This window comes from Sphaerodactylus townsendi, linkage group LG03 (assembly GCF_021028975.2).
Source record: "Sphaerodactylus townsendi isolate TG3544 linkage group LG03, MPM_Stown_v2.3, whole genome shotgun sequence".
NCBI lineage: Eukaryota > Metazoa > Chordata > Lepidosauria > Squamata > Sphaerodactylidae > Sphaerodactylus > Sphaerodactylus townsendi.
Window position 1 is genome coordinate 174,421,369 of NC_059427.1, and position 21,796 is coordinate 174,443,164.

Here is a 21,796-nt window from a genome sequence, read left to right on the forward strand (position 1 = left end):
TTAGTATACGAATCATTAAAATGTTTTTTAATCTTAACGTGTGACATACTCTTGAAATGGAAATTCTATACAATTCTTGTCACGCCCAGTCTGTGGCCGTAGGGCGTATGTAGCAAATGCAGGTATTTATTTTTTATTTATTTCAGTATTTGATATCCCATTTTTCTCCCCAAAGCAGCTTACCTTGTTTTCCTGTCCTCCATTTTATCCTCACAACAACCCTGTGATGTAGGCAGTGGTGAACTGCCCATGGGGACGGGGACGGGGTCAAATGACCCCAGGCGCAATGACGGGGTGTGTGTGCGTGCAAAATCACCCCCCTGCGCCAACCCGGCTTGGCGTGGGGGAGGCGCCTAAAGACAGCTGGCCTGCTGCCATGCCGCCCATCCAAGCTGCCTCCTTCCCTCCTCAGGCCCTCGGGGATGGCTTGGATGCCTACCGTGGTGGCAGGCCAGCTCCTGAGCTGCTTGCCGTGGTGCCCTGCCATCCCCCCGCCTCCCTGCAGGCCGGCTTCTGCCCTCCCAAGGGGTGGCAGCTTGGACAGGCACCATGGCAGCAGGCCAGCTCAGGAGCCAACCTGCTGCTGCAATGCCCGCCCAAGCCCCGCTCCCAGATGCAGGGGGGCGCCCGCAGTAGGTGTTGTCCCTGGGCACCATTTCCCCCCAATATGCCGAGGTAGGCGAGGCTGAGTTTGTGTAACTGGCCCAAGGTCACCCAGCAATTTTCCAAGGCAGAGAAGGGATTCAGTCCTGGGTCTCCCAAATCCTAGTTCAGCATTCTAAGCACTATTTCAACACTCTTGTTGTCCAGCCAAGAAAAAACTCCCTCTGAACCATTATTCACGTAGTTGGCTGGGCTTCCGCCCAATAAGTCCTGTGCAGATGTTTTCCAGTATATGCCCATGAATTTCAATAGGCTTAGGCTGGAATAGCACTGCATAGGAATGCACTGCTAATCTTCTGTTCCCACTTTCCAATCAAGAAGGAATTCAAATTTTATAACCTGAACAAAGTGCAGTGGGTAAGGTTTTGTGTGTTGTGTTCCTTAGCCTAGCTATGGAATCTGGGATGCTTTAGCCAGAAAGCCCTGATGCTGTTGACATCAAACCTACATAGGTTGATTTGGTTAGCCTGTAACTTGGCACTCCTGCTCTGGTTTTAATGCAGTAATTTCAAATTATTTCAGTTGGATGAGGGAGTAACATGTACAATGCAGAAAGTGGGTATGATTTGGAGGATCCAAGTCCACAGTCCTAGCCTGGCAGATATTTTGTCTGCAGTTGTTTCCCTGGTAACGTTTGATGCTCTGCCTTCCAATAGAGCGATTCCAGCTGCTCAGTGTAGCAATCCAGTGGATCCCTTTCTTTCTTGCCAAAGTGTATAAGGCAAAACTAGTGCAGGGGAAAATATTATGAGTCTTAGATTATTCTAAGAATGCATTTTGCATGGAGGGGAGGAATAAAACCATCCAGTGTCTCTATATTGCAAATGAAGAGGAAACGAGAATAAGAGGCACTTTGGGGTGGGAGGATGAATGGTTCCTGCAACCCAATCTGTCTTTTTATTCAGACATTGCAGACAGATGCACTGAGGCTGAGTGACATAATAGGGCAGTGTAACATGTGCTGTTGATATCCCTATACCTCCGTTTGGGATTGTCAACTCATTCTCAAAATTTCAGATGAGAACTGAGGTTGGTTTAATAGGGCTGTACAGCTTCTAGCAGTGGCTTTAGAAACTGTCGTTTGAGCTTTATTGCAAAATGCATTCGAGATTTTAAACAACGTGTACTATCACACAGTAGGTGTTAGCAAGGTATGTTCTGCCTCAGAAAAAGATGTTCGTATGATCAAGTGAGGCTGCAGCAGCTGAGAAAATTGTTTATGCTTCCCCATTAGAATATAGTCCTAATTAATATGAGAATTTTCATTCATTTTTATGCACTGCTTTTGTCAAAACTTATTTTGTGCATTATTGTGAACATGGTGGTTTGGTACAAAAGCATTTATAGTTTTATCAAACGACTATCAAAGAGTTGGGGGAGGTGCAGGGCTAAGTAGGCATTAGGACCCAGGTGGAGCATTCTACAACAAAAATGGTTTGGCATGTTGAGTTCTGTGGTGGAGGAATAAACAACCCTACTAACATCTTTTTCTGAAACAGTCTATATACAGTCATACCTTGGTTTTCGTCGCCTTCGGAAATTGTTGGTCTCTGCTTTCGCCGATGGGATCCAGCCATTTGTTGCCTTCGGTTTTCGTCAGTTGCCTCGCCGCCAAAATCCAAGGCGACTTTTGCGTAAGTTGCTACGCCATTTGCACAGGTGCAACTTACGCAAAAGTTGCCTCAGTTTTCGTCGGTTTCAGTTTTTGCCAAGGTAATCCAAATGGATTACCGACGAAAACCGAGGTATGACTGTACCTGGTACAATTGCATGGTACAGTGTAGTTCAAGTCCATTTATGTGTTCATTTTACCTGAAATCACCCAGCCATGTTGAAATCAGGTTGTACAACAAAATATACCCTATATACAGAAGAAGAAGAAGAAGAGTTTGGATTTATATCCCCCCTTTCTCTCCTGCAGGAGACTCAAAGGGGCTGACAATCTCCTTGCCCTTCCCCCCTCACAACAAACACCCTGTGAGGTAGGTGGGGCTGAGAGCTCCGAGAAGCTGTGACTAGCCCAAGGTCACCCAGCTGGCGTGTGTGGGAGTGTACAGGCTAATCTGAATTCCTCAGATAAGTCTCCACAGCTCAAGAGGCAGAGCTGGGAATCAAACCTGGTTCCTCCAGATTAGATACACGAGCTCTTAACCTCCTACGCCACTGCTGCTCCTTCTGCAAGTGGTAGCTGAATTGATACCCCTGCTTATTTTTGGCTAGGTTTAACTTGGCAGCTGGATGAGGCACTAGAATGGTTGGTGGTGATTCAGACTAGGAGTGATGCCACTTCTGAATTTATAAGATGGACCACAAATAGAGGAAAGCAGAAAAGTCCTAGACTAGCCTTTTACCTAGGTGTTGGTTTACTGTATGCCTACAAGTTTTTAAAAAGAGCCCTTCCCTCTTACAGTCAGAAGTGTGTTCTACCACCTCATTCTGTTGTTTGGACCAGGACTGTTTCATTTTATTTTGTCCTTTTCATTTTATTTATTTTGGCAAGGAGCTCAGAACAGTATACATGGCTTTCTCTAGCTGTGTTTTCTTCTCCCAAGAATGTTGTGAAGTAGATTAAACTAAGAGAAATTGACTGGCAGAAGGTCTCCCAGTGGGTTTCATGACTGAAGCTGAATCCTGGCGAATCTCCCCAATCGTTGCTTGTCTGACATGCTAACTACTCCATCACATTAAGTACTCTGTTGAAGGCAAAGCCAGTGTGATGTAGTGGTTAAGAGTGATGGACTCTAATTTGGAGACGCGAGCTTGATTCCCCACTTCTCCATATGAGTGGTGGACTCTTTTATCGGGTGAACCCGATTTGTTTCCCCACTTCTACATTCTTGCTGGGTGACCTTGGGTTCTTCAGAACTAAAGAGTTTGGAAGCAGTCTTGAGTCTCCTTACGGGAAACGGGGTATAAATCCAAACTCTTCTTCCATGGCATTCACTAGTATGCAGGTATCCTGTATGCTTCCCAGCATAAAATGGAAATTCCCAACTGAAACAGGAAGCCAGAAAGCAAAACATGCCACCTTTTCAGTAGCGAAGATATAGTACTACCACTGATGAAGCTGTTGTGAACCATGAAAGCTAACAGGCAGAGAACTACTGAAAACCAGTTAGCGCTATAGTAACATTCCCTTTGTGAAATGTTGAGGGATCAAATCTGAGATGGCCTCTTCTAATGCCTGTGTTGTGTTTTGCCTCAGTGGACAGCTCCGTATACCCACTCAACCGTCACTATGGGCTTCAGTAATACTGTGTAGATCTGTTGCTGGCTGTTTGATTAGGAAAGTCTAGATAATAGTCTGGTCTTACTTTCAGAGGTTAAGAAGCAGCAGCATCCAGATTGAATTTGGACCTCCTCACTTTATCTTAAATCCGCCCTTTATCCCTGAAGGGATCCTTGAAATATTTTTCAGGCCTTGGGAGAACCTCTACACATTCAGGCTCAAAATAAGCTACAAAATTATATTAGTTTCATGTGTAGACCTGTGTATAGAAATGTTGATGTACTAATATAGGGAAATGTCTGATAAGATTTAAATTCATCATCATCAGTGAACTTCTCAGCCTTGTCTATTCTAGAATCCTCCCTTTCTCTCCAATTTCTCTTCAAAATTTGCCATCTTGGACCACGAGACATGACTTAATGAACGTACGTGAAATTTATTTTAAGGTAACAGAACAAAATAACTACAAGAAAACTGCAGAATACAGATACAAGAGGGAGAAACTGATGTCATAGGCCAAATTGGATGGGTATTTAATTTCTTGAAAAATGAACTTCCCCTTCCTGTAATATAACATTCACCTCAATGGTCTCCCCTGTCTCTTGTCAAACAGTGATAACGGATTCAACCAAATAAACTCAGTCCTATGTTTTAATCAAGGATATTCATGTGGTTCACAACAGCCTTGCGAGGTAGGTTGCTCTAATTTGAAATAAGGTCAACCTGAGGCCACCAAGCGTCCTGGCTGAGTTGGAATTTGAACCCAGACCTGCCAGATCCTGGTCTGAGGGGCTAGCTGCTAAATCACCATGCGTATTCTCTTTAAATACCCCTTCAGGCCTACAGCTCCGAATAAGCAGCCGCCTCCCGCCCGCCCCGTCGCCAATGAATTCCCACAGGCCCGCAGCAGCCCCTCCTCTGCCGCTCCGCCAACCGCTGCCAACGTTAATGAGGTCAAAGGTCACAGCGGTTTCAAATGCTCGCTCGCTTCTCACAGGCCAACGGCAACAGCAAAGCGATAATTGGCCGAGACAGTTTGGGCTCCGCCCACCAACCCGTTTGTCAATCATTCCCTGCCTCTTGTTGGGAGACATAGACGACATCTGCCCCGGGATTGGATAGTTGGAGCCTGACTTGTGACTGGTTAGAGACGGCCAAGCGGCCTCACCCTTTTAGGTCACCTTATTTGTTGTTTATCAAGTCTCTTCCCTCGTCTACATTTCTATTGACGGACGCAGCCGTCGTTTCATAAAACACCCGCCCCTTTTCTTAGCTACGCGTCTCTTGATTGGCTTGGCCGACTTCTCCGCTCTATTGGTGAAACAACCGCAGCCCATCCTTTCCATCTCGGCGTTCCAATTAGTCAGACGGGGCCAGGGTGCGGCTTCGCGAGAAGCGATTGGTCGAGAGGGCGTGAACGCTCTCCAGGTGCCCAGCGTCCATTGGCTCGGGACGCATTCCCGCTCCTCCTTCCGGCAGAGAGGTGGGTTTGGTTGAGGTAGTTTGTTTGTGTGTGAGAGAGGAGGGGGGCAGGGAAGGGGGTCGTCTCAGGTACCTGGCGGGGGAGGGGGCCGCCTTATGTGGCAGGGGCTGGGCTGGGCTCTTGGAGGGTGTGGGGAGGGGGCTTCCCTGGACGGACAGTTGCCTGGTAACCGGGGTGGGGGTGAGAAAAGATGGCCCCCTTATGTCTAGGAAAAGGTGGGGAAGGGAGTGGGCTTGGTGGGTCTTCCCTTGTGGCTCCTGGGGGGTGGGGGGGTTGACATGGTTTGGGTTGCAGGCCTGGAGGATACAGGCCTAGGGAAATGAGGTGGGGAGTGACCCCTTTGCCTAGTAGACGTGTACTAAGGAGGTGTGGAGCAGCCCCGTAAGGTGGGAAAGCAGAAGAAGGGTGGTGGTCGACCCTGGGGCAACTAAAGGGTGAGGTTGGGCCTGAGTGTGAGCTGCTTTGCCCTGAATTGGGTGACTGGGGAATGTGGGATGGAGTCAGCAGGGACTGGTTCAGTAGGGTGGGGCCTGATCCCCTTGCCTAGTAGAGGTGTTTGTTCAGACAGCTGAACGTGGCTGCCAAGGAGGTGTGGAGCAGCCACATAAGGTGTGAAGGCAAAAATAGGGTCCAGGTTGACTCTGGGGCAACTCAAGGGTGAGATTACGCATGTGTGCGTGCTGCTTTGCCTTGAATTAGGTTTCTGGGAATGTGGAATGGGGTCAGCAGGGACTGTTTTAGTAGGGTGGGGTTTGTCCCTGATATCCTTATCAATTGTGTGTATTCCTTGTTTGGGGGAAGGGGACAGCGGAGTTTATTAAGGCTCTCTGGCTTTCCAGTGAAAATGAGAGTGTTGTGGAGCCTGGGGTATTGTGGTGCTGTGGTTGGGGACTACCTGACAGGTATCTAAGTTGATGGTGTCTATCAGTAAGTCTCCAGTAAGTTTCTTGTTGGAATTTCCTTTTGGATTAATATTTGGGTGGATTTGTGGTGTGTTCGTGATTCTAAAGTCTGACTCTTGAGTGTATCAGCTCCTGCAGAGCAGTTTGTGTGCTTCCAGAATCTCTTATCATTAGCTGTGAAATCTTGGCTTGATGACAGTGTGGTAGAGAATCGTATCAAGCACCCTTTGTGTAGTACTTTGCACCACTGAGTACTTGTTCAATGAAGTTGCAACTGACCTGGTTTCTGATCGTCATAAGATCAGAGTGTTGACCTGTTGAAATGGTTGTCATTGCCTCTTGCTATTTGAAAGGACAATTAAGCACTCATGCCTTGTTATAAAATGCTGGATCTTCCATTTTTCCCCTTTGCCTGTCCAGGCCTCTTTTAGAGGTTTGGTTTTTATTGGGAAGCCGCTAATGGTGTGATCAGCATCCATAAGGGGGTCTTGGATTTGGTTTGTTTTTGGGTTGGGCATGTATGATTCCTCCACTAATTCTTGCAACTGTTCTTCAGATGTTTTGGAGATGTGATTTTTAAAAAGTCATAGATATTTCCCTGCTTCAAGGGTGTAATAATCTGTTCTCTTTACAATCTGATTGGACTAAAATGATGTGCGGCAAGCTGTACTCCTTGGTGATACAGGGGTGTCCAACTCTGGTGCCCCAGATGTTCATGAACTATGATTCCCATCAGCCAATTGGCCACGAACATCTGAGGCGCCAGAGTTGGATACCCCTGCTGTCGGTGATGCACAAACACAGCCAGCAGGTTGGAAATTCTTAATTTGTCCCATATACCCTAAGGTTTTTTTTTTAAGGTATAATAAGAATTTGATATTTTCATGCTTCCATCATATAACAAAACTGGTTGTGTGTATCGCGTTAGGTAAGGGAGTGTCTGTTTCCAAGTCCAAGGCTATAGAGTTCTGCTTTGTAATAAATGTGGTGTCCCAATTCTCTTAGTATTTCTCACTGTGAAATTGTATACTTGTGAAATCACTAGTGAGACTGAGAGGACAGGGGAGGATATGAATCATGGAAATCATGTTGCAGAGGGTTATGAGGTCATTCACTGTAGACCTATCATAAACTCTTTGGTCCACCTGGAAATATGCCAAGTGATATGAAGAAGGAAATGTGCCTTCTAATGTTTACTGATGGGACACTATCTTTCCTGATTTTCAAGAGGAAATGACCTCTTCCTAAGTTTGGCATTTTACAAAAAAAAAATGCCTAACCACTTATATGAGGTGCTGTCCTGCTTTTTAAAAGACTGCTGCTGACTTTATGTTGTAAAAGAATTAGTTGTGTATATTAAATGACATGCAGGTCATCTCCATCAGAGCTAAGCTCTTCAAATCCTATTGTGTTATTATACCCTGAAAACCATGGTTAATAAGCAACATTACAGAACTCAAGGAACTCTTCCTAACAGTAAAGCTAATGTGAATAGGCGTTCACAACATTAATAGTATTATAATTCGGCTGTACTAATGAAAGTTCAGCTATTTCTCAGCTGGTGTGGAAGCGTGTGAGTGTAAAATCTTATGCTACAATAAATCTTTTAGTTTTTTAACTGCTCAGTTCTGTTTGAAATCTGTACATTTTAGTGGAACACTCTTAATTCTTCGTTAAACTTGGTGATGATGAGATAAGTATTTTATGGCTGCTTCACCTGTTCCGCCACTGTGAGGTTGCTTGCTCGTATTTATTTAACAGGCATTTAGTGGGGGGGAGCAGATCTAGATATAAAGTTCATCCTTATTTCATCGTTTGGAGTGCGATTTCTCTTTAAAGAAAACAACTTACGTTCTTGTTGCTCAGTGTCATTAGTATTTCTGTGTACTGTCGATACTTCTGCTTACTGCTATGGGCATTGTGTCTAAGGTGGATATATGATAGCTTGAAGAATGTATACTTTTAGTAATCCACATTCCTGCAAATGCAGTAATGCTGCCTCACATCAACAAGTGTTCTGTACTTGTCACTGATCTCATTCCTGCTATATGAAAGGTTTATATTTCTGGTTGTATGCTACTTTGCTTATTTGTGAAACAGCGTGGAGTGTGGAAAACTTTTGGGAAAATGGAAAAGTCCTTCTTAATCATCTTGGGAAAATATCTGCGTTTCCACAGGGAAGCAAAGCAATGTGTAAATAAACCACAGGTGGTCTTACAAATTGACAGCAACAGGTTCAACACTGGAAAAACAAGCACCATTCACGGAATCTTATCCTTCAAACATGTGGCAAAAGGGGAAATATTATTTTCAAGCCCTGCTTGTGAGCTTCCTTGAGGCACCTTTCTGTTCACTATTGTGTGTTTGTAGCAGAATAGACTTTTAGTCAGGTCTGCCAGCCAGGGAACTTTTTGCCTTGCATTTGTGGATATTTGGAATAGATGTCCCTTGTCACTTTCTTGCCTGAAAAGTCGCAAAGGTAATTTTGAGTATCTCATAGTGATTATGAACAGAATTGTGAGCACACTGACGACTCTCAGGATTCTTTCAGGTGCAGCCAGGGGACTTCCATTTGTATAGAACTAACACAAATGTATTTATACTTTGGAGAATTTATATCCCACCTTTTTGCTTTAAAAAGAAATACTCAAAGTGAGCTGCAGAGTGGCTGTTGTGGATTTTCTGGACTGTGTGGCCGTGGTCTGGTAGTTTTTGCTCCTGCTGTTTCTTCTGCATCTATGGCTGACATCTTTCTGAAGCTTGTCACAGTGAAATGTGTTTCTCTCAGTGACCCAGTGTGGAGTGACTGTGTGGTGGGAATATATGTCCATCTCACAGGGGCATGAGGGACATTTGAGTGTGTCTGGGTGGAGTTTATTTACAGTCGCATTTGCAATGTACATATCTATGCAAATATAGCAAAACTAGTTGAATAAGGCTGATCAAATATGTTGACTTTTTAAGTCTTGTATGCTACCTTATTCTGGATGCTCTGGGCATAACAGTAAACTCATTTTTAACATATTTTGTTAACCCAGGTCACCTATCGAAAAAAAGGAAGTCATATTGCTTCAGATTTTCTTACCCTATAGATATAAAATGTTCATTTAAGTATATTTGATGTTAACTCAAGCACAGTGTACAGATTGTATAATATGTATTCTCTCTTGGGGATTGCATTGGGTACAGGGTACAAAGTAATATCTTATGTAGGGCCAAAGCCATGTGAAGGTTTGTCACTTTAGGAAATCACTGTGGCCTCTCTAGTACTAGCTAAGATGAATTGCTACTATTAAGAGCTTTTTATGCTAGTTAGATCTTCAAATTAAAAAGGGTCTGATAAATGACTACTAGATGCTAGCCACAGATGCAGGCAAGACGTTAGGAAGAAGATCTACCATAACCACACAACCCAGAAAGCCCACAGCAACCAGCTGAATCTGGCCATGAAAGCCTTCAACAATATATTGATCACCTTGGTTGGTTTGTCAGAAACAAACAAATGGCACAAAAAAGGCTGGCAGTCACAAGACAGATCACTTTGAGACCATATATTTTACAACTATATCCACAGAATACTCTCAAAAGTATCAGTACAATAATGTGGAACTCGCCACAGGGCACTTTTGCACATGCAGAATAATGCACTTTCAATCCACTTTCAATGCAGCTGGATTTTACTGTGCAAAATAGCACAATCCACTTGCAGACAATTGTGAAAGTGGATTGTCGAAGGCTTTCATGGCCGGATTCAACTGGTTGTTGTGAAAATGTATTGAAAGTGGATTGTTCTGCATGTGTGAAAGTGCCCTCAGTCTCTACTGTTACACAGTCATACAGGGATAATTATCCCAAATACCATTCTTTCCATGTGAATACAAAACTTACAAAACCTTTATCTGGTTTCCTGTAGATTCTTAGTTTTGAAATGAATTGTATCGAGCTAGTGGGCTCCCAAGGAGCCGTGTGGCGTCATAGTTAAGTGCTTGCACTGCCACTCACACGGTCAAGAGTTTGAGCCCCCTGCGGGTCAGATATCCTTGCAGCTGGCTCATGGTCAACTCAGCCATCCATCCATTTCTTGGTCGGTAAATGAGTACCTAGCTCATAGCAAGGGGGTAAAGAATAGTCGGGGAAAGCAAGAGCAAACTACCCCACAAAAGCGGCTTGTCTGTAAAATCACTGCTTGCACTGGTACCCCAGGGTCGAATACGACTGAAGGGGAAACTTTACCTTCTCTTGGAGGCGGAGACCTTCTCAGTGGGTGATTTCCACCCCCTCTCAGGGAGGCAGGATCAAAAACATCACTTCCTGTTCAGGCTAGGATTCCAATTGTCTCCAGTTCTATTTCCTGCCTGATCAGGGAGTGCACAGATCACACCCTCATGGTGTCAAAGGAGAACGGAGACTGGAGAGCGTTCCTCAATCGTCGTATCAAGCACAAGTACATCCACCTGAAGAGTTTAAGATGGAATCCGTGAGGCTCATCACAGAAACTTCTCGCCCAAGAGACATCCTCACTCCACTGGACTGCAGGGAGGCTTATCTACATATATCCCGTAATCGCTATTCTCACACACAGCCCGGGATGCATTCTTCTTTTCTCGACCCATTTGCTCCTAGGTCCCATTATACTCCTGCACCAACGGGGAGCACACATACACCTCTTTTGGGTGACCTACTATAAGATTAAAATCTGCATCAGCAGCACTCAGGACCTACGTCGGACCATGCAGGTCCTACAAGACCACGGTTCCTCGTGATTCGGGGAAAGATCCATCTGCAACCTACTCAACAGTTCATTCACTTAAGGGTAATGATCGACTCCGTCAAGAACACCTATTCGTGCCAGAGGTCAAGACCCAGAGGGTCATCACGATGGTGTCCATGGTGATTAAATCCAAGTGCGGCTCTTACCCCTCTTCTTCCTGACCAAACTTTTAGGAGTCATGACAGTCTCCTTCGACGTGAGACAAGGGAACAGATTTCATTCCAGAGTACGGCAGTCCTTCCGCCGACCTCACCAGTGGGACGCTTCAGAAACTGGACAGATCCCTCGACATTCCTCAGTCTCTCAAACAGAGCTCTGATGGAGGTAATGTAGGACCGCCTTGTCACTGGGTGGGGTCTTGCCAACAAGTCCTATGGGCAGGGTTTCATAGACTTGAGCCTTCAGAGCTAGGGAGCCACATTGGTAGAAGTACTCACGCAGGGCAGGTGGTCCAAACCAACCTCCTCTCCCTCCATCAACGTACTAGAGAGACGAGCTGTCTTCATGTCCCTACAACATTCAACAGAAGGTGAATGGCAAACAGGTGCTTGTTTGAACTGACATTGCAGTGAGCGAGATCTACCTGAACCATCAAGGGAGGTCACCATCATCTGGCCTCCACAAGGAAGCAAGGTATATTCTTAACCGGGCAGAGGGGAACGTCCTGAGCATCCAGGCCAAACACGTCAAGGGAAACTCAACCTGAGCGCCGACTGGCTGTGTCGGCAACCTGTTTTCCCAGCAGAGTCAGTGTTACTTCAGTTCATCTCTCACTTTGGCAACCTGATGGTGTTTTCCCAACAGGTCAGTGTTACTTCAGTTCATCTCTCACTTTGGCAACCTGATGGTGGACCTCCTTGCCATAGCAGGGAACGTGCAAACCCCGGCCTTCCTCTCTAGGCTCATCTATCCTCAGGCACAGGAAGTAGATGCTTAGATTGCCCGTGGCCTCGGTACCTTCTCTACGCATTACCTCCAATGCTGGTAATACCAAGGCTGCTAAGACACAAACGGGCCGAAAAGGAAGAGGTAATACTAGTCGCCCTGTACTGGCCAAGGAGAACGTGGTTCTCCACAATAATGGAGATGGCAGTATCTCCTTCATCCCATTTTCCAGGGCCTTTGGTCCCAGGGTCCTCTTCGTTATCCCGACACATAATGACCGTGTCTGACCACCTGGCCGTTGAGCGGGGAACATTAAGACGCAAGGCTCCTCCGAGGACGTCATGGATACCATGCTGGTCTCTTGGCAGACCTTCCACTGTAAGGTTATATAATTCCACATAGAGGTCATTCCTGATCCAGTCCAGGGGACAACTGCGGAATCCAAGTAATCTCATCGATCTCAGTCCTAGAATTTCTGCAGGATGGATTCCGAATGGGTCTCAGGAGTGCCACTCTCAGACGCTAGGTAGCAGCATTGTCCACAGTTCGTTCCCAGTTCCAAGGTTCTTGGTTTAACACAATACCCAGTGGTGTTACGTTTTCCTAAGGGGATTCAACAGCTACAACACCCTGTGAACCACAGGTCCCCACCTCGGCGCCTTCACACGGTTCTTACGGCTCTCACCAATTTTCTCTTCAAATAGGTTCATTCACTTACGCTGTTTCCGCATGTAAACGATATTCCTGGTGGCAATTACATTGGCCACAGAGCCTCGGAACTCAGATCCTGGTCAGCCAACCCAAACCTTGCGTACTCCATCAAGATAGAGTAGTATAATCGCCAGATCCTACCGTACCTCAAACCTTAGGTCGCTTCTACCTTCCACCTTCAGCGGAACAACATCTCTTCTCCTAAGTTGGGACAACTTCTGTCCATGGCAGTCTAACTCCACCATCAACTGGAAATAGTGGGAGCACATAAGTCCTCAACGTACCAGTTCCTGGGGGCATCACGGCCTACTCCAATAGGAGTGCAGCAACCAATGCAAACTTGCGCAACAAGGCTACTCTAGAGCGAATATGTAGAGCTGCCATATGGGCCAGTTCCACGCCCTTGGTGAGGTATTACAGACTGCAGTCATGCGGAGCAGCTGAGACCGGTTTTGGTTTTAGAGTGCTCGAGAACATAATGGAGGCTTAGCGTAGCCCACACGGATTGGGGACACTGCTTGGGGAGGTCCCACCGAGAAGGTCTCCGCCTCCAAGAGAACGGACCATTGGTACTCACCCTGAAGGGGCCTTCTCTTGTAGGCAGGAGACCTTCTCATCCCTCTCATGGCATCGCTAGCGCCCGGAATGTTCTAAGGTTGGTCCTGGTTAGGGAAACAATCTTCCTCTAAAGTTCCAGTCCCTCTGTGGGTCCTTAAACCTGTCTGCTGCATGTTGATGGATGTTTTGTTACTGTTCTTCCTGTTCTATTTCTGTTTATAATCGTCTTTACCACTGCTCAGTCAGGAACGAACTGGAGATAATTGGAGTCCTAGCCTGAACAGGAAGTGACGTTTTGATCCTGCCTCCCTGAGAGGGGGTGGAAATCACCCACCGAGAAGGTCTTCTGCCTACAAGAGAAGGCCCCTTCAGGGTGAGTACCAATGGTCCGTTTTTTGGTGGGCTCTGGGTAGTGCCTGAGCTCATTGTGTCTTCAAAGGCTTGAAATATTGTTAGTGCTAAATGAGTCTCTCCGCTACAACCATAAGTTCTCTCTAGGACAGTGATAAGTAACAGATTCTCTAGCAGCTGTTGAATATCCTACCTGAAAAGGATGGTGTTTGGGAGAATTATCCCTGTATGATTGTGTAACAGCGGAGACTGAGGGGCAAGTCCCACATTCTTGTACATTGTACTGGTGATACCTTTGAGAGTATATTGTGCATATAATCAGGGGTCTACAACCTGTGCCTCTTCAGATGTTCATGGACTACAATTCCCATCAGCCCCTGCCAGCATGGCCAGCATGAACATCTGGAGAGCCACAGGTTGCAGACCCTTGGCGTATATAGTTGTAAAATATGTTGATAGTGTTGAAGTTATCGAGTCTTGTGACTGCCTGCCTTTTTCTGTGCAATTTGAGGCTTGCTTTAGTTGCATGAGCCCCCAAGTACAACAACATGCTAGCAGAAAAGCAGCCTTGCATACGAAGTGGAATGGTTTGATGTGTGCTCTGCACTTTAATTGCAAGTCACCTCTGAAAGTCGATGCCCAGAAGACTAACAGGCCCATCCAACAGGGGTGAGGGCAAAAGGGCTTTAGGGAGTGGTGCAACTGTGCGCTAGTGCATTTGCCCTCGCCAGGCAGAGGTGGAAGATGTGCCAGCAGCTGGCTGTCCCTCAGCCCTGGGCTGCAAAACATGGAAGTCTGGGCTGCACTGGAATCGGACACCACCATGGGGGCGGCATTCCCGAGGACAGAGTTGACATCAAGGTTATGGCTAGGAGTGCTGTGCCCCGGCCTCTGGATTTATGCCACCCTTTTGCTGATGTAAGCCCTGTGGGGCTTTCCACTGGCCAGGGAGTTCTGGAGTTTCCTCTTGTTTCCTGCGCCTCTGGAAAGCCCTCTTGGCTTTGGATGGGGCTGCCCACGTGTAACCGTTGAAAGTGTAGAATGTTTTGACCCAGTTTAATATTGGTGGGAAAATGACAATGATTCCTTCGAACTTTGCGGTAGAGTTACTTGCTGTAGTATCTGGCGTCAGGATATCCTGGACGCTATCATATCTGAATCTTAAACAATGTGTTGTTGATATGGTAGGCTCTAAAGCTCTAACGTATGGTGATTCAGTTAACTGTCTCCTTCTGTCATCATTTTGTTAACCATTGAAATGCTAAAGGCTTTTCAAGGCTGAAAGATTAAACCAAGTTGTGTGCCCAAGTGGAACAGAATCCAGAAGGAAGATCGTTTGCCAGTGCACGTGTCCCCTGTGCCTGATTCCAGGTCCCTGCTAAACTGAACTTCCCAGCTTGCTCCACCAGTAATTAAAGACTTTCCATTCAAGTCCAGAACAATAGGATGGGGGTAAACTTGTAATCTCTCATCTCCTAAGCCTGTCCTTGAATTGGTGAAGGCAGTCCCAATTCAGATAAGGCTGTTGGTAACTGTCATGCTGAACAATTTATGTGCTTGGACACAAAATTCAAGGGGTAAAAACTTCTGGCCAAAGGCTGCTTGATACAGACCTTGGGAATGTCCGATATTTGGAAGTAGAGCTGCAAAAATTCTGGGAAGTAGCGATCAGCTGCAGTGGTAGCCAATTGTTGCATTTCGGGTTTGGCTAGAGATATGAAGGCCTAGAGGGGAAAAAAACATTTTTTTTCGGATGGAATCGTTTAAAACTTGAGGTGCAGAGGAGCAAATGACTGTGAAATGCTTTTTTCGTTGGAATGGGTAGAACACTTTTAAAGGAAAGGCGTTAGTTGCTCAAAATGCTTGGTAGAAAGATTTTTGAGCAAAACAGCATTCCTAGTTAGAGAATTCTTCTGTGTGCTTTGAATGTGTATTTTCAAAGTTATGCTTAGTGACTAATTTTGTCCACAATTAATCTGTTGCATGTTGGGGGGGAAAGCATTGAACTCTTCAATAGTATATTTCAGGGTCAAACTTTTAACTGGATGTCGAAACATGGTGCTGTCCAAAATAATGTTGTTGTTGTTTTGTTTACTACAAAATGTGTAGTACTCTCTTCCTACTTCTCCGGTTGGCAAACACTAAGATATATGTACTAAGATAATATGGGGAACAATACTTTGTAGCTTCCTTTCTTTAGTATGGAGTAGACTTACAATTGTTTGTAGAGAACTAACAGCCCCATCCAATTGGTGTGGGGCAAAAGGGCACTGAGCAGCAGTGCAGCCTTGCTCTGGTCCATTTGCGCTCCCCTGTTACCCTGGTGGAGGTGGCAGGTGCACCAGTGGCCTCCCATCCCTCAACCTGCCTCTGCAATACCTGTAAGTTCAGGCTGAGGCAGGGATGCGCTGGTGTCCCAACTGGCTCCCTCCCGGGCACCCCAACCTTCAGACTTAAGTTCTGTTAACCCCAGAAGCTTCCCCACGGCAAAGAGGGTGGGGTTTTTTTGCATTTTGATTTTTGTATTTGATTTGATATTTAATTTATATACTGCCCTCCCCCAAATGTTTTATCGCTATTGTATTTATGAGATCTTATATTGTATTTGTTTTATGTCTCATTGTACACCGCCCAGAGCCCTTCAAGGGTTGGGCGGTCTATCAAGCCTAAATAATAATAATAATAATAATAATAATAATAATAATAATAATAATAATAATAAAGTAATAATAATAATAATATTTCATACAACAGCAGCATAATAATAACATAGGTATACTAGCATAATATGCCAAACAATATAACAATAATACAATAACAATATTAAGATAATGTCCTAGCAGTGATTAATGCAGTAATCTAAAGCCACAATAAATATCATTCCCTAGAAGTAAATCAAATCAAGCAAACTAACAAACACATCATTAACCTGACATAATATATACAGATAGATGGTGACTTCCTGATAATATCATACTCCAGCAGCCCAACTACACAATCCTACCTACACTACCAAAAATACCTAACTTAGCACATGCCTATTTAATCTCCCAGAGCATGTGGGTTTGGTGTAAAAATCTTACCAATATTTAAGCCTCCCCAAGCCGCCGGGAAGCCTCCGTGTGAGCAGTGGGCCATTGTGGCTGCTGGCCCATTGGATGGGACTGTTAAGTATTTATATTGATATATTTTGTAAATATTACAGTTTATATGCTAAGTTATAAGCGATGCATTTATATTAAGGGCAGTAAAATCAACTTGGGTTTGAAAGGAAAGCATTTTCATTTGTCTGGAAATTTGGTGCTTCATGTCAGATGGGGTGGGGGCAGGGACAGAGGGAGAGGGAGAGGGAACTGCGCCTGGGGCATGACCTGCCTGTGCGCGGCCCCTGATCCACCCATGCCCCGCCCCTAAGAGGGGGTCTGGTGTGCAATTTTTTACCTCCAATGGTGCACTCCTGGACCACAGCCCCCCACCTTGTCCCGTTGCAGCTTTGCTACTGGGTGGGGGCGTCATATACATCTGGCCGGTCAGTGGTAGCTTTGAGTTGAGGTATTGGTATTTATAATGTCTATAGTCTTCCTCTGTGAGAAAGGATGCTTTACAGTACATAGCTTATTTTACATATGAGTATCTCTTCAGATCTCAGAAGCTAAGCAAGGTTGACCCTGGCAAGTATTTGGATGGGAGACCTCCAAGGAACACCAGGTTCGCAACACAAAGGCTGGCAGTGACAAATCACCTGTGAACATCTCTTGCCTTGGAAACAGCACCAGTAGTCACCACCAGTCAGGTGTGATTTGACAACAAAAACAAGCTATCCTCAAACCAAAAGGAGGTTATTAGAACTGCTAGGAGTGGTTTTCTCTTTTGCTCGGAGTTGCCAGATGGGAGTTCCAACAAAAGAGACTTCATCTAGGTGGAGGCAGTTCTGGCCTACATTCCCTAGAAGTAAATCAAATCAACCAAACTAACAAGGTAATAGCTGGGATTCATGCTGAACGGTTAGCAAACCAGATTGATTACCTTTCCAAGGAGGCAGACCGACTGACACTGCTCATTAGGTCACTCACCACATTTTGGTTAATCAGTTCTAGTCAGGTGTCATCACCTTGTCATGATCTGCCCCCGGAAATACCTGAATCCTCTCAAATCCCCATCATCCAAGGGTTTTCCATTTAGTACCTACATTATTAGTTACATCCTGCCTAGGTTGCCGTTGTATCCCTGATGCTTTCATTTAGTCTCCAGGATTCTTTGCTCCTGCTTTAAAAAAAGAAATGAGGAGAAAACATGATTACATAGAAGAGTGACATGTGAAGCTTACTTACATCTTTCAACATCTTAAATTTTCATCATTTATCTCCTTATTGTCCAAGACCTTGATCTTTGATGTAGTCCCAAAAAAGTTCCATCTCTTTCTGTATTCTGTAGTTGACTTGTGTATCAGAAATGTCAGTTTGCAATTGCGGCGGTTAGTCTGTCTTTGTCCCTATTTAAAACTGTAGGAAGCATGGTTAGTGTCTAGGAAATGTCTCTTTTTCTTCAGTGAGATTAGTAAAGTTGTCTGCTGGGTAATACATAGGTTATAGGGGTGCCTCAGTGATTAGAACAAAAGAACAAGCCAGCTGGATCAGACCAGAGTCCATCTAGTCCAGCACTCTACTACTCACAGCGGCCCACCAGGTGCTTTTGGGAGCTCACATACAGGATGGGAAAGCAATGGCCTGCTGCTGCTGCTGCTGCTGCTGCTGCTGCTGCTGCTGCTGCTCCCGAGCACCTGGTCTGCTAAGGCATTTGCAATCTCAGATCAAGGAGGATCAAGATTGGTAGCCACAGATCGACTTCTCCATAAATCTGTCCAAGCCCCTTTTAAAGCTATCCTCCTGTGGCAGCATGTTCCACACACCAATCACACATTGCGTGAAAAAATGTTTCCTTTTATTAGTCCTAACTCTTCCCCCCAGCATTTTCCATGTATGCCCCCTGGTTCTAGTATTGTGAGAAACAGAGAAAAATGTCTCTCTGTCAACATTTTCTACCCCATGCATAATTTTATTGACTTCAATCATATCCCCCCTCAGACGTCTCCTCTCCAAACTAAAGAGTCCCAAACACTGCAGCCTCTCCTCAAAAGGAAGGTGCTCCAAGAGCATCTGTTTTTAATTTTTTGCTCTGCCCTACATGAAGCAGAAGGGAACCTTATGTACAGAGGAAGCTTTGGAAGACTTTGGGGTATGTCACAAAGAAGCTGTGATTAAACACATTGATTAAATTATGTTTTTGAAATGGATTTGACTCTATATCTTTCCTGTGTAAGTAGAATGGCATATAGCAGTTTCGTTCAGCTGGTCACTGCAGATGCTATGCAGCAAGAGCTCAGCAGAGGTACCTTCCGAGAGCATCTTTGTCACCAATTCTGAACATGATCCCAGAATGCAGATTTAAAAAAAACAACAGCACAGTAGGGCCTGGGACAGCCGGCGGGGGGTGGAATGTGCTTGGAAACTCCAGGTTTGTTTGGGGGGGGATGAAACCGTCATGCAGTTTTTAAAAACCGGAATCAAAGAAAAGTGATGCCTGCGTTCATGCATGCATTGCAACTTTTAAAAAAGTGATGCGTGTGTTCGTGCATGCATTGCAACTGAACAAAATCATGGTCAAAAGGATTGGATTCCCTAGCTATCTCATGCCCTGACCAGAATGGCCCAGGCCAGTCTGATTTCTTCAGATCTCAGCAACAAAGCAGGGTCGGCCCTGGTCAGTATTTACCTTATATGCTCGCGTATAAATCTACTTTTTCAGCACATTTTTTTGTGCTGGAAAAGCCCCCCTCGAATTATACGTGAGTAAGAGTCCCACTTAATTCTTGTGTGGCATTCCTCATCTCCGGTCTTCACTCTCTCCTGTCTTCTTCTCTGCCTTCCCCCTTTCAGCCGCTTTCTCTGCCTCTGCCTTCTTCTCTGCCTCCCCCCTTTCAGCCACTTTCTCAGCCTCCTTCTCTACTTCGTTCTCCTCTACCTTCTTCTCTGCCTTCCCCCTTTCAGCTGCTTTCACTGCCTCTACCTTCTTCTCAGCGGCAGCCAGCTCCTGGCTCTCGGCGGGTGACAGTCAGTCGACCTGGGTGGACAAGCTGCAAAATGGAGAGGTCGGTGGCAGAGACCTTGGGATTGGTGAGATGGGGGGTCAGTGGCAGAGACCCCCAAATAGTGCCCAACCGTATCTATTTTTATTTTTGAAATTTACCAGTAGCTGCTGCATTTCCCACCCTAGATGTATACTCGAGTCAGTAAGTTTTCCAAGTTTTTTGTGGTAAAATTAGGTGCCTCGACTTTTATTTGGGTCGACTTATACACGAGTATGTACGGTATATGAAAGTCCACCAAGGAATACCAGGGTTGCTTTGCAGAGGAAGGCAATGGCAGACCCCCTCTGTTAATCTCTTTCCTTGAAAACCCTGCCTACCCGGTAGCCATAAACCAGTTGCAATTTGATGACACTTCACATGGCCACACAGCAATCTCATAAACCAAGTACTCTTTTAAAAAAGAAATAATTGAGGGGAGTGGGAAGAAACTGTAGGATGGTGGGAGGCGGTGGTGGGAAGAGACATGAAGCATAGAGGTTGGCGCACAGAAGAAACGAGTCAATAGGAATGTGAGTTTCTTTGTTTATTGTCTCTCTGTGGCGTAGATTGCTGTCTAATAGTATTCCTGACTTGGTGTGCAAACTTGCATGTGAAAGCAAATAAAGTATACCTCATCTGTAAATAAATAATGTAATTTGCTGTGATGAAGTAGTAACAAATACTGGGAAACTATTGTAGTCAGTTCGCAGTTCTCAGATGTTATGGATCAAGAGCTGGTCATCCCCTGCCAGCATCATGCTGGCAGGGGATGATGGGAAGTGTAGTCCATAACATCTGGAGAGGGTCGCTGGTTGATTGACGACCTAGTGTTAGTCTAGTAGGAAAGCCCAGATAAATAGGGAATTGGTTCCTCTATCAGTTTCACCAGCATGGCCAATTGGCCATGCTGACAGAGGCTGATGGGAATTGTAGTTCCTGAACATCTGGAGAGCCGCAGGTTCCCTACCCCTGGTCTAGTCTGTAGATCAAAGAGATTTACCTATGGCAGAAGGCTTGTTGGAAAATGAGCAAATCACTCATTTCTTTTGAATTCAGAAGGTATTCAGAGGATTAGCAGTTAGCAAAGTTAGATTTGTCTATTATTGGCCCAGAATCAGATAAAGGGGATTCTTAAATGTGGCATTGGCTCTTTAATGGTGGTTAGACTTGCTAGAACGGGGAAGATTGTATTAAGCCATCCATCCTAGATGTATTTTTAGAAGTAACAAGTCAGATTGCATTGATCAAGCTATTGTACTTGTAAGGCAAAGTCCGTCCCCCCCAAAAAAAGTTTGTATTAATTTCAAAGCATAACAGATTAAAAGAAAAAGCTTTTACATGTAAACATAATAAATGTATATATGAATATTAGATGGACCTTAGCGATGCTATTCAAAATTTGAGTAATATCATTATCAGTCTAACAAACAAAATATATTCACATAACATCTACATACTAACTATGATACATACACTGATAATGAAGAGGAGTTTATATCATACTATTTGCACTTATCTTTTAATCTATATCTATATCAATCAACAACAATATTTAATTAAGCAAATACTTCTAATCTACATTAAATCAAAACAACAAAAATGTATGTATTTATATTGACTCTATAGTAAATCAAAATATTATTTATACATTCAGCCCATTAATTCCATTATATTAGTATTAATCAATTAGTCATTGAATCAAAGCATCACAGCGTCATTAAGTAAAAGCATCCGAACAATACATGAAATGTGGCTTCCACTTCTCATAAAACTCGCAGCTGCCTATTCACAAGTCTAGTAAGCTTTGCCACGGTGGCATATTCTCTTATCTAGGGTTGGGGTCTGATTGAAGTCTATAAAATTATGCATGGGGTAGAAAATGTTGACAGAGGGAAATTTTTTCTCTTACAATACTAGAACCAGGGGTAATTCCATTGCTGGGAAGAATTAGGACTAATAAAAGGAAACACTTCTGAATGTCACCTTAAACGCAGATTGGTGTTTGGAATATGCTGCCACAGGAGGTGGTGATGGCCACTAACCTGGATAACTTTAAAAGGAACTTGGACAGATTTATGGAGGCGAAGTCGATCTATGGCTACCAATCTTGATCCAC

The 21,796-nt window shown here is 44.8% G+C and overlaps 1 protein-coding gene across 2 annotated transcripts in view; it reads left to right on the top strand.

Annotated features, from left to right (window-relative positions):
- Positions 1–5,244: 5,244 nt before the first annotated feature.
- The window catches only part of RAB5B (RAB5B, member RAS oncogene family), a 44,102-nt gene continuing 27,550 nt past the window's right edge, over positions 5,245–21,796 (top strand). The window contains exon 1 of one of the 2 annotated variants that reach the window (XM_048488186.1): positions 5,245–5,375. The gene's annotated coding sequence lies outside the window, so the exon portion shown is untranslated. Of the gene's footprint in view, positions 5,376–5,400; positions 5,444–21,796 lie in introns of those variants that run through there. The other variant, XM_048488187.1, reaches the window with a different exon arrangement.